The sequence below is a fragment of the Nycticebus coucang genome, chromosome 4, assembly GCF_027406575.1.
Source record: "Nycticebus coucang isolate mNycCou1 chromosome 4, mNycCou1.pri, whole genome shotgun sequence".
Lineage (NCBI taxonomy): Eukaryota > Metazoa > Chordata > Mammalia > Primates > Lorisidae > Nycticebus > Nycticebus coucang.
This window is the reverse complement of record NC_069783.1, coordinates 60122285-60136085: the sequence shown is the minus strand read 5'-3', so window position 1 is coordinate 60136085 and position 13801 is coordinate 60122285. Positions and strand designations below refer to the sequence as shown.

The 13801-nt window shown below is 44.5% G+C and overlaps 1 non-coding gene across 1 annotated transcript; it reads left to right on the top strand.

Annotated features, from left to right (window-relative positions):
• Positions 1 to 10034: 10034 nt before the first annotated feature.
• Positions 10035 to 10141, top strand: LOC128585084 (U6 spliceosomal RNA). Its single transcript, XR_008379832.1, has one exon. It is a non-coding gene; the product is annotated as a U6 spliceosomal RNA (small nuclear RNA).
• The last annotated feature ends 3660 nt before the right edge of the window (positions 10142 to 13801 follow it).

Sequence of the window (13801 nt, the reverse complement as noted above, 5' to 3'; positions counted from 1 at the left end):
GCAAAACAAAACAAACGAAAAAGTGACCAGAGGGGAACAGGTGGAGGAAGAAAAACCCTATCCTTTCCACGTTGTCCTTACAGCCAATAGCTAGTCTCTTCATTGTGCCTAAATCCCTGTGTTCTCACATCACTCGGGGGATACTAATTCTTAACTGTGATAAGGTGGGTACAATGACAGAGTTTAATTCATCAGACCCTTGTGAAAACTGTTTTCTGCCATAAGCCTGTCTGGGGATTTCAAGCCCTAATTTTTAATATCGTCTTAATGTATGCACGCGTGGCAAACATGCCCCAAACTAGGCAAGCAGTCTTTCAATTACAGACTACAAAGCTCTCTATAAAACTAAGCATGGCCATATGCAGTGGCTTATGCCCGTAATCCTAACACTTTGGGAGGCTGAGACCAAGGACAGCTTGAGATCAAGAGTTTGACACCAGCTGAGCAAGAGTGACACCCTGTATCTATAAAAAATATAATAGAAAAATTAGCCAGGTATGGTGGTGTGGGCCTATAGTTCCATCTATTTAGAAGCCTGAGGCAGGAGACTCGCTCAGGCCCCGAAGTTTGAGGTTGCAGCGGGCTATGATGATGCTACTGCACTCTAGTCAGGGTGACAGAGGGAGACCTGTTTCAAAAACAAACAAAACAAACAGAAACAAACAAACAAAAAACCCTAAGTATTACAGCACCAGATCTCAGGAATTAATTCTACTATCTATTACCAATTATTTTTCAGGGAACTTTTGTTCTAAAATAACCACAAGTCTGGAAGCACAAGACTGAATTAACTGTTCCAATTTATAACATCTCAGTGATAACTCTTCTCATCTGGTGTTTTTCAACTAAACATTCTTGGCATACCATGATATGTTTTATAAAAAAGAGAGAAAGGGGCTGGGCACTATGGCTCATGCCTATAATCCTAGCATTTGGGAGACCAAGGCAAGATTGGAATTCAAGATCAGCCTGAGCAAGAATAAGATCCCATCTCTACTAAAAATAGAAAAAATTATCCAGGTGTTGTGGTGGGTGCCTGTAGTCCCAGCTACTCAGGAGACTGAGGCAGAAGGATCACTTGACCCCAAGAGTTTGAGGTTGCTGTGAGCTGAGCTGATGCCAGGGCACTCTACCTAGAGCAACAGAATGAGTTGGTCTTAAGAGAGACAGAGAGAGAGAGAGACATTAGTAAGTTTTGCCTTATATTTAAAGCAGGGAAATGAGGGTGGGGCAAGATGGCTCACGCCTATAATCCCAGCACTTGGGAGGCCGAGGTGGGTGGATTGCCTGAGCTCACGGGTTCAAGACCAGCCTGAGCCAAAGCGAGACCTTATCTCTAAAAAACAGCCAGATATTGTGGTGGGTGCCTACAGTCTCAGCTACTTGGGAGGCTAAAGCAAGAGAATTGCTTAACCCTAGGAGTTTGAGGTTGCTATGAGCTATAACTCCAGGGCACTCTACTAAGGGTGAGAAAGTGAGACTCTGTCTCAAAAAAAAAAAAAAAAAAAAAAATAGAAAGCTGGGAAATGAAAGAAACATCCCTTGCTTCTGCCACAAATCTATGACAAGGTGGGTGGTCAATCTGCTTAAGAGAAAAATTTTTGTGAAGTTCCTCAAAAACTCTCAAAAACGGAAAAAAATCTGTAGAGTGGTTAGTAATTCCCCTTCCATTCAATAATGTCACTTTGTAGATATTATTCAAAGTGAAAGAGAAGAACTAATGTAATAATATATATAATTCAAGAAGTTTCTTCTTTTTTTAATTTTTGAGACAGAGTCCCACTCTGTGCCCTGGCACCAGCGTTGCTCACAGAAATCTCCAACTCTGGGCTCAAGCGAACCTCCTGCCTAAGCCTCCTGAGTAGCTGGGACTAATGGTGTACACCACTGTACCTGGCTAATTTTTCTATTTTTATTTTTATTTATTTATTTTTGAGACAGAGTCTCACTTTGTCACCCTTGGTACAGTGCCATGGCACTGAAGCTCACAACCTAAAACTTTTGGATCCAAGCAATCCTCTTGCCGCAGCCTCGCAAGTAGCTGGGACTACAGGTGCCCACCACAACGCCTGGCTGTTTTTAGAGACAGGGTATTGCTTTTGCTCAGGCTGGTCTCAAACTTGTGAGCTTAAAGATCTGCCCACCTCGCCCTCCCAGAGTGCTAGGATTATACGTGTGAGTCACTGCGACTGGCCCCAATTTTTCTATTTTTAGTAGAGACAATCTCGCTATTGCGAAGGCTGGTCTCAACCTCCTGCCTCAGCCTCCCAGAGTGCTACGATTACAGGTAAAGGCTACCGTAACTGGCCTAATTCAAGAATTTTTTTGTGAGAAGTAATAAATTTAGGAACCAACCCTCCACAAATAGAACTCTCCAGAGTCTCTCTAATTTTCTTCTCTGCCCCAAGAAAACTGAGAAAGTGATCACCGACACACAATGCAAGGGAGAAACAGAGTTAAGAATATTGGGTGAGGAATTAGAAAACAAGCTGGTCTGGGCTTTGTTACTAACTGTATAAGCAGATTTAATTTAAGCCCCTTAGTCTTTCTGTTCTGAAGTTCCTCATCTTTTTTTTTTTTTTTTGAGACAGAGTCTCATTATGTCATCCTCAGTAGAGTGCTGTGGCGTCACAGCTCAAAGCAATCTCAAACTCTTGGGCTTAAGTGATTCTCTTGCCTCAGCCTCCCAAGTAGCTGAGACTACAGGTGCCTGCAACAATGCCTGGCTTTTTTTTTTTTTTTTTTTTTTGAGACAGAGCCTCATGCTGTCACCCTGGGTAGAGTGCAGTGGCATTACAGCTCACAGCAACCTCCAGCTCCTGGGCTCAAGTGGTTCTCCTGCCTCTGCCTCCCAAGTAGCTGGGACTACAGATGCCTGCCACAATGCCCGACTTTTTTTTTTTTAGTTGCAGCCATCATTGCTGTTTGGTGGGCCCGGGCTGGATTTGAACCCGCCAGCTCAGATTTATGTGGCTGCCGAGCCAGGCCTGGCTATTTTTTTGTTGTTGCAGTTGTCATTGTTGTTCAGCTGGCCCAGGCCGGGTTCGAATCCACCAGCTTCAGTGTATGTGGCCAGTGCCCTATTCACTTAGTACAGGCTCCAAGCCTGAAGTTCCTCATCTTTAAAGTCAGGAGGTTAGGTTAAGGAACTCCAGACTTCCTGTGGACATCTCCCACCTGCTTCCTCGAGTCCCACGGCTGTCTTTCTTGTTCTCTTATCTCTCTATATTGTCTCTTTGCCTGACAATTCTTCTCATTGTCACATAAATGTAGGAGTCTCTGGAGCGAACTGTCCTTGATCCCTTTTTTCTTTAATCCACTCTCACAGTTTTGGTTATAATCTCTGAGGTGGATACTGGTGTATCACCCAGTGCCCCCACCCCCCACTCCTGCCCCCCGTTATGAAGCTGTCCTCTCCTCAGCTGAACATTGGAAGATGACAGCTCTAAACAGAGTTCTCTCTGGGAATTGCTTTCTTTTTTTTTTTTTTTGGTAGAGACAGAGTCTCACTTTATGGCCCTCGGTAGAGTGCTGTGGCCTCACCCAGCTCACAGCAACCTCCAACTCCTGGGCTTAAGCAATTCTCTTGCCTCAGCCTCCCAAGTAGCTGGGACCACAGGCGCCTGCCACAACGCCCGGCTATTTTTTGGTTGCAGTTTGGCCGGGGCTGGGTTTGAACCCACCACCCTCGGTATATGGGGCCGGCGCCTTACCGACTGAGCTACAGGCGCCGCCCGGGAATTGCTTTCATACAAGTAGAGCCATCTCACCCAAGATTGCACCCCCTCCTGGGAATAGAAACATCCCATGTCAACCTCCTTGGCTCAGGGTGGTACAGGGGCAGAGGGAATTTCTAAAAGTGTGAGTCCTAGGCTGGGCATGATGGCTCACATCTATAATCCCAGCACTCTGGGAGGCCAAGATGGGTAGATTGCTTGAGCTTAGGAGTTTGAGACCAACCTGAGCAAGAGTGAGACCCCATCCCTAAAAATAGCCAAGTGTTTTACTGGGTGCCTGTAGTCCCTACCAGGGAGACTGAGGCAAGGAGATCACTTGAACCCAGGAGTTTAAGGTTGCTGTGAGCTTCAATGCCATGGCACTCTACCAAGGGCAACAAAGTGAGACAGAGTTAAATAAATAAATAAATAGTGAGTCCTCAAGTTGGCTTGAAAAACTCAGACAGGAAAGAGGCTTACAAATTTATCACATGCACATGTGCACAAGAGCCACCCAAAGAATGAGACTCAATGAAGGGCCAGATGATGGCTATGGTGGCTCATGCCTGTAATCCTAGCATTGTGGGAGGCTGAGGCAGGTGAATTGTTTAAGCTCATGAGTTCAAGATCATCCTGAGAAACAGCAAGACCCCATCTCCACTAAAAATAGAAAAATAGCCATGCATTGTGGCAGGCACATGTAGCCCAGCTACTTCAGAGACAGAGGCAAGAGGATCGTTTGACCCCAGCAATTTGAGGTTGCTGTGAGCTGTGACGCTATGACACTCAATCTCAGGGTGACAGAGGAAAAAAAAAAAAAAAAAAGAAGGAGAAGGAGAGGAAGAAAGGCCAGATGACTAAAGTTTTTATACAGTACAGAAAGGAATAAAACCTTGGAGCTCCTAAGGGAAGTTGGCCGCAAGTTATAGGGGGCTGAGGAGAGGAAACTCACGGTTGAGCAAAGGCTGTCTTGCTATACAGGTGAATTCTATCAGGTAGCAGCCTTCTGAAAGAATAGATGTGGTATGGTAAAAGTTTCTCTGTCGGACCTTTAAAAACATCAGAGATGTCTCCTTTTATGTGAATTTTTTTTTTTTTTGGCCGGGGCTGAACCCACCACCTCTGGTATATGGGACCAGCACCCTACTCCTTGAGCCACAGGAGCTGCTCCCCTTTTATGTGAATTAATCTTTCCTAGCTCTGAACAAGAGGACCTCAGCGAAAGCCTCTCTTTGCATCCCCCTGTTGACTCTACTGATGGAGATTTCCTCTACAGATTCAAATCTCTCCTGCCACAGGATAGCTTTTCAGTGCTATTCCTGCCTCTAGCCCCTCTGAATAGCCATCTCGACATATGCCAAAGAGGTATATTCTGGGTTAGCAAATTTGATTTCAGTGGAATACCTCTGAAGAGTCATACATGCTCCAGAATTACCCTGCATTGCCTCCTTCTGCCCAGTTCTACTGGTGTTGATCCTGAGAATATTCCTCAACCAACCACCTGCACAGAAATCTTTCATCTCAGAATCTGTTTCCTGGAGAACCCAGCCTAAGACAATTGGTGCCAGGAGTAGTTTGAGGAAGCAGACTGTACAACCAGATTTGAGAACAGAATCCCCAATCTGCCTGCTGGCAATAAAGACCTCATCACTGGTGGCAGGAGGAGCTCCACAAGCTCCCAGCATGCAGTTCAACTGGCACACTTTGACTAGTGGTGAACTTGGATGGAACCCTACTGGAAGGGTTAGTCTGTGCAATAGTCTGTGCAATATCCAAGGTTTTGTTTTTCTTTTTTTTTGAGACATAATTTTGCTCTATTGACCAGGCTAGAGTGCCACAGTTTCAGACTAGCTCACAGCAACCTGAAATTCCTGAGTTTAAGTGATTCTCCTGCTTCAGCCTCCCAAGTAACTAGGACTGCATGCACATGCCCTCACAGCTGGCTAATTTTTCTGTTTTTAGTAGAGATGGGATCTCACTCTTTCTCAGGCTGGTCCCAAACTCCTGAGCTCAAATTATCCTCCTGCCTCTGCCTCCCAGAGTGCTAGGATTACAGGCTTGAGCCACTGTGCCTGGTCAACATCTAAAGTTTTGCAAGATTGGGAAAAGTACTCACTATACAGGAAAATGGAATAATGTGGCTCTTTCTAAGTGTCATTAATACATTGCAGAAAGACATCAAAAGACTGAGGGTGATTAATCACCTGTTGGAGACCAACTATGAAAACAAGAGGGGCTCCTTGGTAGCTTGTACAGACTCTAATCTCCTGAAGCCAAGAGGACAGGAAAAACTTAAGATGAGACCCTGTAAACTTACTTCTAAGAGTATAAGAACGCCAAAGAAATTTGAATTCACAGCCTTGGCAAGTCTGCTATGTCAAGGTGAAGGAAAAAGTAAAACCCTGACACAGGATGGCAATAACTTGGATTCATACACTGAAAAGCCTCAAAACTGTAGATCCCTTTAAACTCTCTGAGCTCGCAGAAATGGCCCACACTTTTTGCTAAGGCCTAGTGCCCCTAGTTACCTGAAAATAACACAGAGGCCTATTTCTGTCTTTCTTTAATTATTTGCAGTTTTGGTCAGGGCTGGGTTTGAACCTGCCACCTTCGGCCTACGGGGCCAGCACCCTACTCCTTTGAACCACAGGAGCCGCCCGAGGCCTCTGGATTTGAACAGCAAATCAAAGAAGGATGATCAGGACCAGTTCTGCCACTTTAGCAACATGAACCAGCAAACAGTATGGCATTAAAAGAATCAGTACTGGGGGAAAGATGCCATGTGGAACTTACAACAAGTTCCGATAGGAGAGTCACAGTGGAGCAAGGCTAGGCTGCCTTCAGTGGAGAACTTTATATTTGAAAAAATAGCTGCAAACATGCTGCTGTGCTCTGGGAGAGACAGAAGAACAGACTATGAGAAATCAAGTGACCATGTGGATCAATTGCATAAGGCCTTGGAAGTCCTTTGTTCAATTTTGAAGGTAAATGGACAGGTGCAGCAGCCACAGCCTAAGAAGATTTTGGTGATCAGAGGCTCCCCCCAGGGGCTGTTGTTATCAACTTGGTGTAGAAAGAGAAGTGCTCTGAGGTATGAATATATGGGCAGCCCCTGAGTAACTTGGCAGGTATTCGAAGGCCTGAAAGGAGAAAGATTGAAAGATAGGGATGGGGGTCTAGGTCACCCCACCAAGTAGGCCACCTAGACCAGCAGTGCTGCTGGCCCAGGGAGAGGGGAGTCTTGAACAGGGAGTGGAGGTGGGAAACTGGAGAGATTAGCCGCAACCTGGAGACCAGCTGCAGTAGACCGAGGGCTGAGTCTCTCCCACTATCTTTCTCTCATAAGTTTCCCCCAGGAAGAAACCACCCATAATTCTGGAGGAGCTGGTCCCAGAATTATGATTATACTGAACAAGGGGTCAAAGAGGCTTAAGAGCCAGGTTGTCCCAGCAGGGGATGCAAAGAGAGGCTTTCGCTGAGGTCCTCTTGTTCAGAGCTAGGAAAGATTAATTCACATAAAAGGGGAGCAGCTCCTGTGGCTCAAGGAGTAGGGTGCTGGTCCCATATACCAGAGGTGGTGGGTTCAGCCCCGGCCAAAAAAAAAAAATTCACATAAAAGGAGACATCTCTGATGTTTTTAAAGGTCCGACAGAGAAACTTTTACCATACCACATCTATTCTTTCAGAAGCCTGCTACCAGCAGGCTCTCTATTCTGTACTGAAGTAGTGATTCTGCCAGACTGGACATGTTGGCTGCCAAAACCTCTCAGCTGAGTCCTTCTTTAGGAACACTCAGAAATGGAGGCCATAGGTCATTTCCTCTTCCTGAGTAGAAGTCCAGGCCTGCTGCCTCGGGATGGGACACCTCTGAAAGTCCATCCCTCTTCCTGCTCTGGTGCCCCACTCCATCAGCTGTGGCTGCAGTGCAACTCCTGCTACTCAGCTCGCCCACCCTCAGTCCCATCCAGGTGCTGATCCTGAGAGCACTGCCAATAGAACCTCTGCACTGTGAGGGGTGGGTGGAGGCATGGGGGTTACTGTTTCATGGGTACGGAGTTTCAGTTTGGGAAGACAAAAAAGTCCCAAAGGTGGATGGAGGTGATGGTTGCAAAACAATGTAAATGCACTTGATTCCAATGACATGTACACTTAAAATTCTCCCTTAGAGTCCTTTTTTCTAAAGAACTTAACATCCACGAGTATGGCAAAGATTGCTGGTGTCCACTAATATTCATCCCCTCTCTGCAGCCAGCCATGTGATGTGAGACATGTGACTAAGTTCTGGCCAATGAATATGAGAAGTGAAATGGGCCACTCCCTGGTCATGCTCTTAAAGTAACAGGCATGTCCTCTACTTGTCTCTGTCTTCCTTCCTGTTGGCTGCAATGCAAATTCAAGGGCAGGAGCTGGAGCCAGAGATGGAAGCCAGGGAGAGTAGAGGATGACACAGATCCCCTCTGATGGTTTAGAGTCAACGGATTCTACCTGACAGATGCTGCAGTCCTGTCCCCTGGGGGAGTACCCATCAAGTCCTTATCTAGTGGTTGGTGCCTTACCCTAAACAGCCTCTGGAGGTCTCCTCTAAATGCACTGATTAAAACAGTTCTGGAAGATTTTATGAAGACAGAGCCCAGTCACACAGTGATATACTATTCAACTGTTAAAAGGAAGGAAGAGGTAGCCCAAGATACACTAATATGGACTAATCACCCAGATCTTTTGCTAAATGAAAAAAAATGAGGAGCAATTCAGTGTCTACAATATGCTACCATTTGCGATACAAAAATTTCTTTAAAAAGGACTGGGCGCGATAGCTCACGCCTGTAATCCCAGCACTTGGGAGGCTGAGGTGGGTGGATTGCCTGAGCTCACAGGTTCCAGACCAGCCTGAGTCAGAGCAAGAACTCATCCCTAAAAATAGCCTATAGGACTATAGGTGGTGGGCACCTATAGTCCCAGCTATTTGGGAGGTTGAGGCAAGAGAATCACTTAAGCCCAGGATTTTGAGGTTTCTGTGAGCTATGATGCCACAGCATTCTACCAACTGTGATAAAGTGAGACTATCTCAAAAAGAAAACAATTCTAAAATAAATTCTAAAAAAAAAATAAAAGAGCCACACATGGTGGTTCGCAACTGTAATCCTAGCACTCTGCGAAGTGCCTGTGGTCCCAAGCTAGTAGGGAGGCTGAGGCAAGAGAATCACTTGAGCCTAACAGTTTGAGGTTGCTATGAGCTATGATGCCATGGTACTCTACCGAGGGCAACAAAGTGAGACTCTGTCTCAAAAATAAATAAAGAAATAAAAATAAAGAAACCTGTATACATATATGTGTATAGAATATCTTCTTTCTTTCTTTTTTTTTTTGAGACAGAGTCACACTCTATTGCCCTGAGTAGAACGTTGTGGCATCCTAGCTCACAGCAACCTCAAACTCTTGGGCTCAAGAGATCCTCTTGCCTCAGCCTCTGAAATAGCTGGGACTACAGTTGCCAGCCATAATGTCTGGCTAATTTTTCTATTTTTAGTAGAGATGAGGTTTTACTCATGCTTAGGCTGGTCTCAAACTCCTAAATTCAAGCACTCCACCCACCTCAACCTCCCAGAGAATATCTTGAGATATTCACCCTGCATAGAATCCTTGAGAAGGATACCCAAAGACTAATGAGCTGCTGGTCTAGAGGGAACAGTAAAGGATAGGTGTCAGAAAACTAATTTCTTCTGTATGCCTGTTTGAACCTTTGATTTGTGGACTATCTGTGAAAGGGGTGCCACATTTGTACCATCCAAAGGTGCACTATTCATATTCTAATCTGTGCAAATGGCCCCCATGGAGTTGCGCTGTATGTGGCCTGTGCTTTTGTACATATCAGTCCTGGTGTGCATGTTTTACATATTCAAACAAAAAAAGTTCAGGAAACTATACTTACTCTTTGCTCTGGCTTGGACAGAGCAGCTATTCTATGAAACCACCTTGGTTGAAATATCCTAGGACTTCACAGACCTGTCTTGATTGTTATTTACACCTCTATTACTAGCCATCCATTTAAAATGAGCTCATTCTAGGCTTGGTGCTTGTAGCTCAGCAGCTAGGGCGCCAGCTACATACATCGGCCTGGGCTTGCCAAAACAACAATGACAACTGCAACAACAAAAAAATAGCTGGGCGTTGTGGCAGGCGCCTGTAGTCCCAGCTACTTGGGAGGCTGAGGCAAGAGAATTGCTTAAGCCCAAGAGTTTGAGGTTGCTGTGAGCTGTGGCGTCATCGCACTCTACTCAGGGTAACATAGTGAGACTGTCTCAAAAATAAAATAAAATAGTGCTCGCTTCGGCAGCACATATACTAAAATGGGAACGATACAGGGAAGATTAGCATGGCCCCTGCGCAAGGATGACATGCAAATTCGTGAAGTGTTACACATTTTTAATAAACACATGTAAAATAAAATAAAATAAATAAAATAAAATGAAAACGAGCTCATCTTAAAAAATTGCCCACATTTTTCAGGAAAGTCTTTCAATGCTGGACTGAGAAGACCAGGCAGCCTTTCCCTGCTACCACCTCCCACTCCCTGCCCTTGTAAAAACCACAGTGAGAATACGAGAATAGGGAAGGAGCAACACTAAAACCAGGTTTAACCCCCATGTCGAACTTTTCCTTGGAGCAGTCAATCATCAATTACTTAACATGGATCAAGAAACTGAAAAATGTCCTTAAGTGCTGGCCCTCTGAATTCCAGTACCGTGAATTGTCCATGTTATCCTACGGGAAACATCAGATATGCATACCAATATGTGGGTGTCAGAATGTTCATTATAACTTGTTTCTCTTGTCCAAAAACAATGGTCACAAACTAAAGAGCTATAGGGTTCATCTAGGTACCGGAATTCTGTGCAGCCAGATGTTAGAAAAATAATGAAAGGGGAAATGACTGCATTATGTTAATAAATGAAGAAAGCAAGTTACAAAACAGTAGGTAAGGCATCATCCCAGTATGGTGTTTTATTTATTTATTTATTTATTTTGAGACAGAGTTTCACTATGTCACCCTCAGTAGAGTGCCGCAGCGTCACAGCTCACAGCAACCTCAAACCCTCGGGCTTAAGCAATTCACTTGTCTCAGCCTCCCAAGTAGCTGAGACTACAGGCACCCACCACAATACCCAGCTATTTTCTTGTTGCAGTTGTCATCATTGTTGTTTAGCTGGCCTGGGCCGGGCTCGAACCTGCCAGCCTCAGTGCAGGTGGCTGGCACCATAACCACTGAGCTACGGGTGCTGAACCCTAATATGGTGTTTTTAAAAAAAGTGCATAATTGGCAGGGCATGGTGGCTCAGCACACTGTAATCCCAGCACTCTGGGAGGCTGAGGCAGGTGGATTTCTTGAGCTCAGGAATAGGGAAACCAGCTTGAGCAAGAGCAAGACCTTGTCTCTAAAAATAGCAAGGTGTTAGGGCAGGTGCCTGCAGTCCCAGCTACTCAGAAGGCTGAAGCAAGAGAATCTATTGAGCCCAAGAGTCTGAGGTTGTTGTGCGGTATGATGCCAACTTACCTATCGAGGATGACAAAGCAAGACTCTGTCTCAAAAAAAAGAAAAAAGTATATAACTGAATGTGGAAAAGATAGTCATGTAAATGTTAACACTGCTTATGTTTGAGAGTTGAGCTTGTTATAGATTATTTTTTATTTCCTTCTTTGTCCTTGCTTACATTTTCCAAATTACTACAATTACTTTTGTTAATTGTTAATTAGTATAATTAACTTTTTTATAATTAAAAAAGTTACCATCACTCAAAATTCTATTTGAAGAATTCTATGAGCACTTCAGTTTGTTCCTCAATAGTCTTTAGTATCACTTTGAAGCCTATATATGGATTAAATGTGCAACATCAATCTCAGGTTTCTAGAGAACTCTTCCAACCTGATCATGTACTACAGGAGACAGGATTAGAGGGTGGCATAGGAGAATTAAGCAGTTGAAATAACATTTACCCTTGTTTTCCCACCAGAAAGAGTCAATTTAACAATTTTTCTAGCTAAAATGAGCTATTTTACATTTGTAGAGTTGATACCCTGGCCTGCTAAACAACGACAACTACAACAAAAAAATAGCTGGGCATTGTGGCAGGCGCCTGTAGTCCCAGCTACTTGAGAGGCTGAGGCAAAAGAATCGCTTAAGCCCAAGAGTTTGAGGTTGCTGTGAGCTGTGATGCCACAGTACTCTACCGAGGGTGACAAAGTAAGACTCTGTGTCAAAAAAAAAAAAAAAAGCCCAAAGTTCTGGTGAATAGTGATTCTAACCACTGAGCAATGGGTGCCGAGTCTATATGCTTTTCTTAAATTTTCACAAAGGCTTTGAAGTCAAAATATATTTCTGTTTAGGAACCTTAGTTTACACTAAAGAATAACAGTTCTCCCTTAAATAATATCTTTTAAAATTAGCCTCAGACAAGGGGAATTTTTTTTTTTTTTTTAGAGACAGAGTCTCACTTTGTCACCCTTGGTAGAGTACTGTGATGTCACAGCTCACAGCAACTTCCCACTCCTGGGCTTAGGCGATTCTCCTGCCTCAGCCTCCCGAGTAGCTGGGACTACAGGCGCCCGCCACAACGCCCAGCTATTTTTTGTTGCAGTTTGGCTGGGGCCGGGTTCAAACCTGCCACCCTTGGTATGTGGGGCTGGCGCACTACCCACTAAACCACAGGCGCCACCCCGGAATTTTTAAAAATAGAAAATATGGGTCAGAATCAAGTTTTATAGCTCTGTATAGTCCCTATAAAACATTTATGGATTTGATAAAGGATATTTTAGACACATTTGTGAATAGCACAGATACAAGTTAAATATAAGAAAATGTAATAATGAAAAAGGGAGTCCTAAGACGACCAACTGTCAGCATAGGCTGGACTTGGTGGCTCATGCCTGTAATCCTAGCGCTCCGAGAGAATGAGGCAGGTGGATTGCTTGAACTTAAGGATTCGATATCAGCCTGAGCAAGAGTGAGACCCCATCTCCACTAAAAATAGAAAAATTAGCTGGGCAATTGTAGTGGTTGCCTGTACTGGAGAGGCTGAAGCAAGGGGATTAGTCAAACCCGAGTTTGCAGGTGCTGTGAGCTGGGATGATGCCATGGCACTCTACCCAGGGTGGCAGAGAAAGACGCTGTCTCAAAACAAAACAAAAAAACTGTCAAGATATATTGTGAAAGGTAACTACCTTGACCTTTTCCTCATGGGGAAAAAAAATCTCTTAAATATTTAAACCAAAATTCCCAATTAAAACATCACTAAAGAAGACTTAACTACTTAGTAATAAATAAAAAATTAAAATTGCAGGAGAGTTTGATCTTATAGATACCAACTGAAAGGAAGCGAGATTGTGAACTATGTGCCCAGCCTGTCATTAAACTGAAACACAAAAGCCAAGGCATAACGACAGGCACCTAATCTGGGCACTCCACCCAGCACACTTCCGAAAGCATCTGTACCATGGAGGAGTGCGCTGACAGCAGAGGCCGAAGGAAACAAGGTCTTCAAAGCTGTGTGGGTGTGTACCTGCTCCAGTAATTTCCTCTGTAAGAGCAACATGAAACCTCCCTTCCCTTCAAATACAGCTGGAATGTTGGTGTCAACATTTAATCTTGACTGGGTATGAAGGCTCCAGACACTAACAGTTGACTGCCTCGGGATTGTAATAGGATATTTTCCCCATTCACCAACATCTGATGAAATGGACAGCAGGAAATGTCTTCGCTTGCCTTTGTACCTGCTCCATCAGGAAAAGGTGTTTGTGCCAGAGAAGGAGTTGACTCTAGTGATACTGGCCTTGAATTCAGTTGGAAGAGATTTCCATCGAGTGTGGTCCAGCAGGTTCTTGACCACCAGCAGCATGGAGTGCAGAGGCAGAAGTCTGTGAAGCCAGACATTTCAGCTAAGACCTAGAGGGCAGTGGTTCCTGACTCAGGGCCCTCAAGGGGAGGCCACACTCTTACCACCATGAGTTGGAATTCAGACATGTGCAAAACCTAGAACAAACTGCACCAGACTATTAATAATGCTTTCTCTAGAAGGTAAGTTTATATGAAA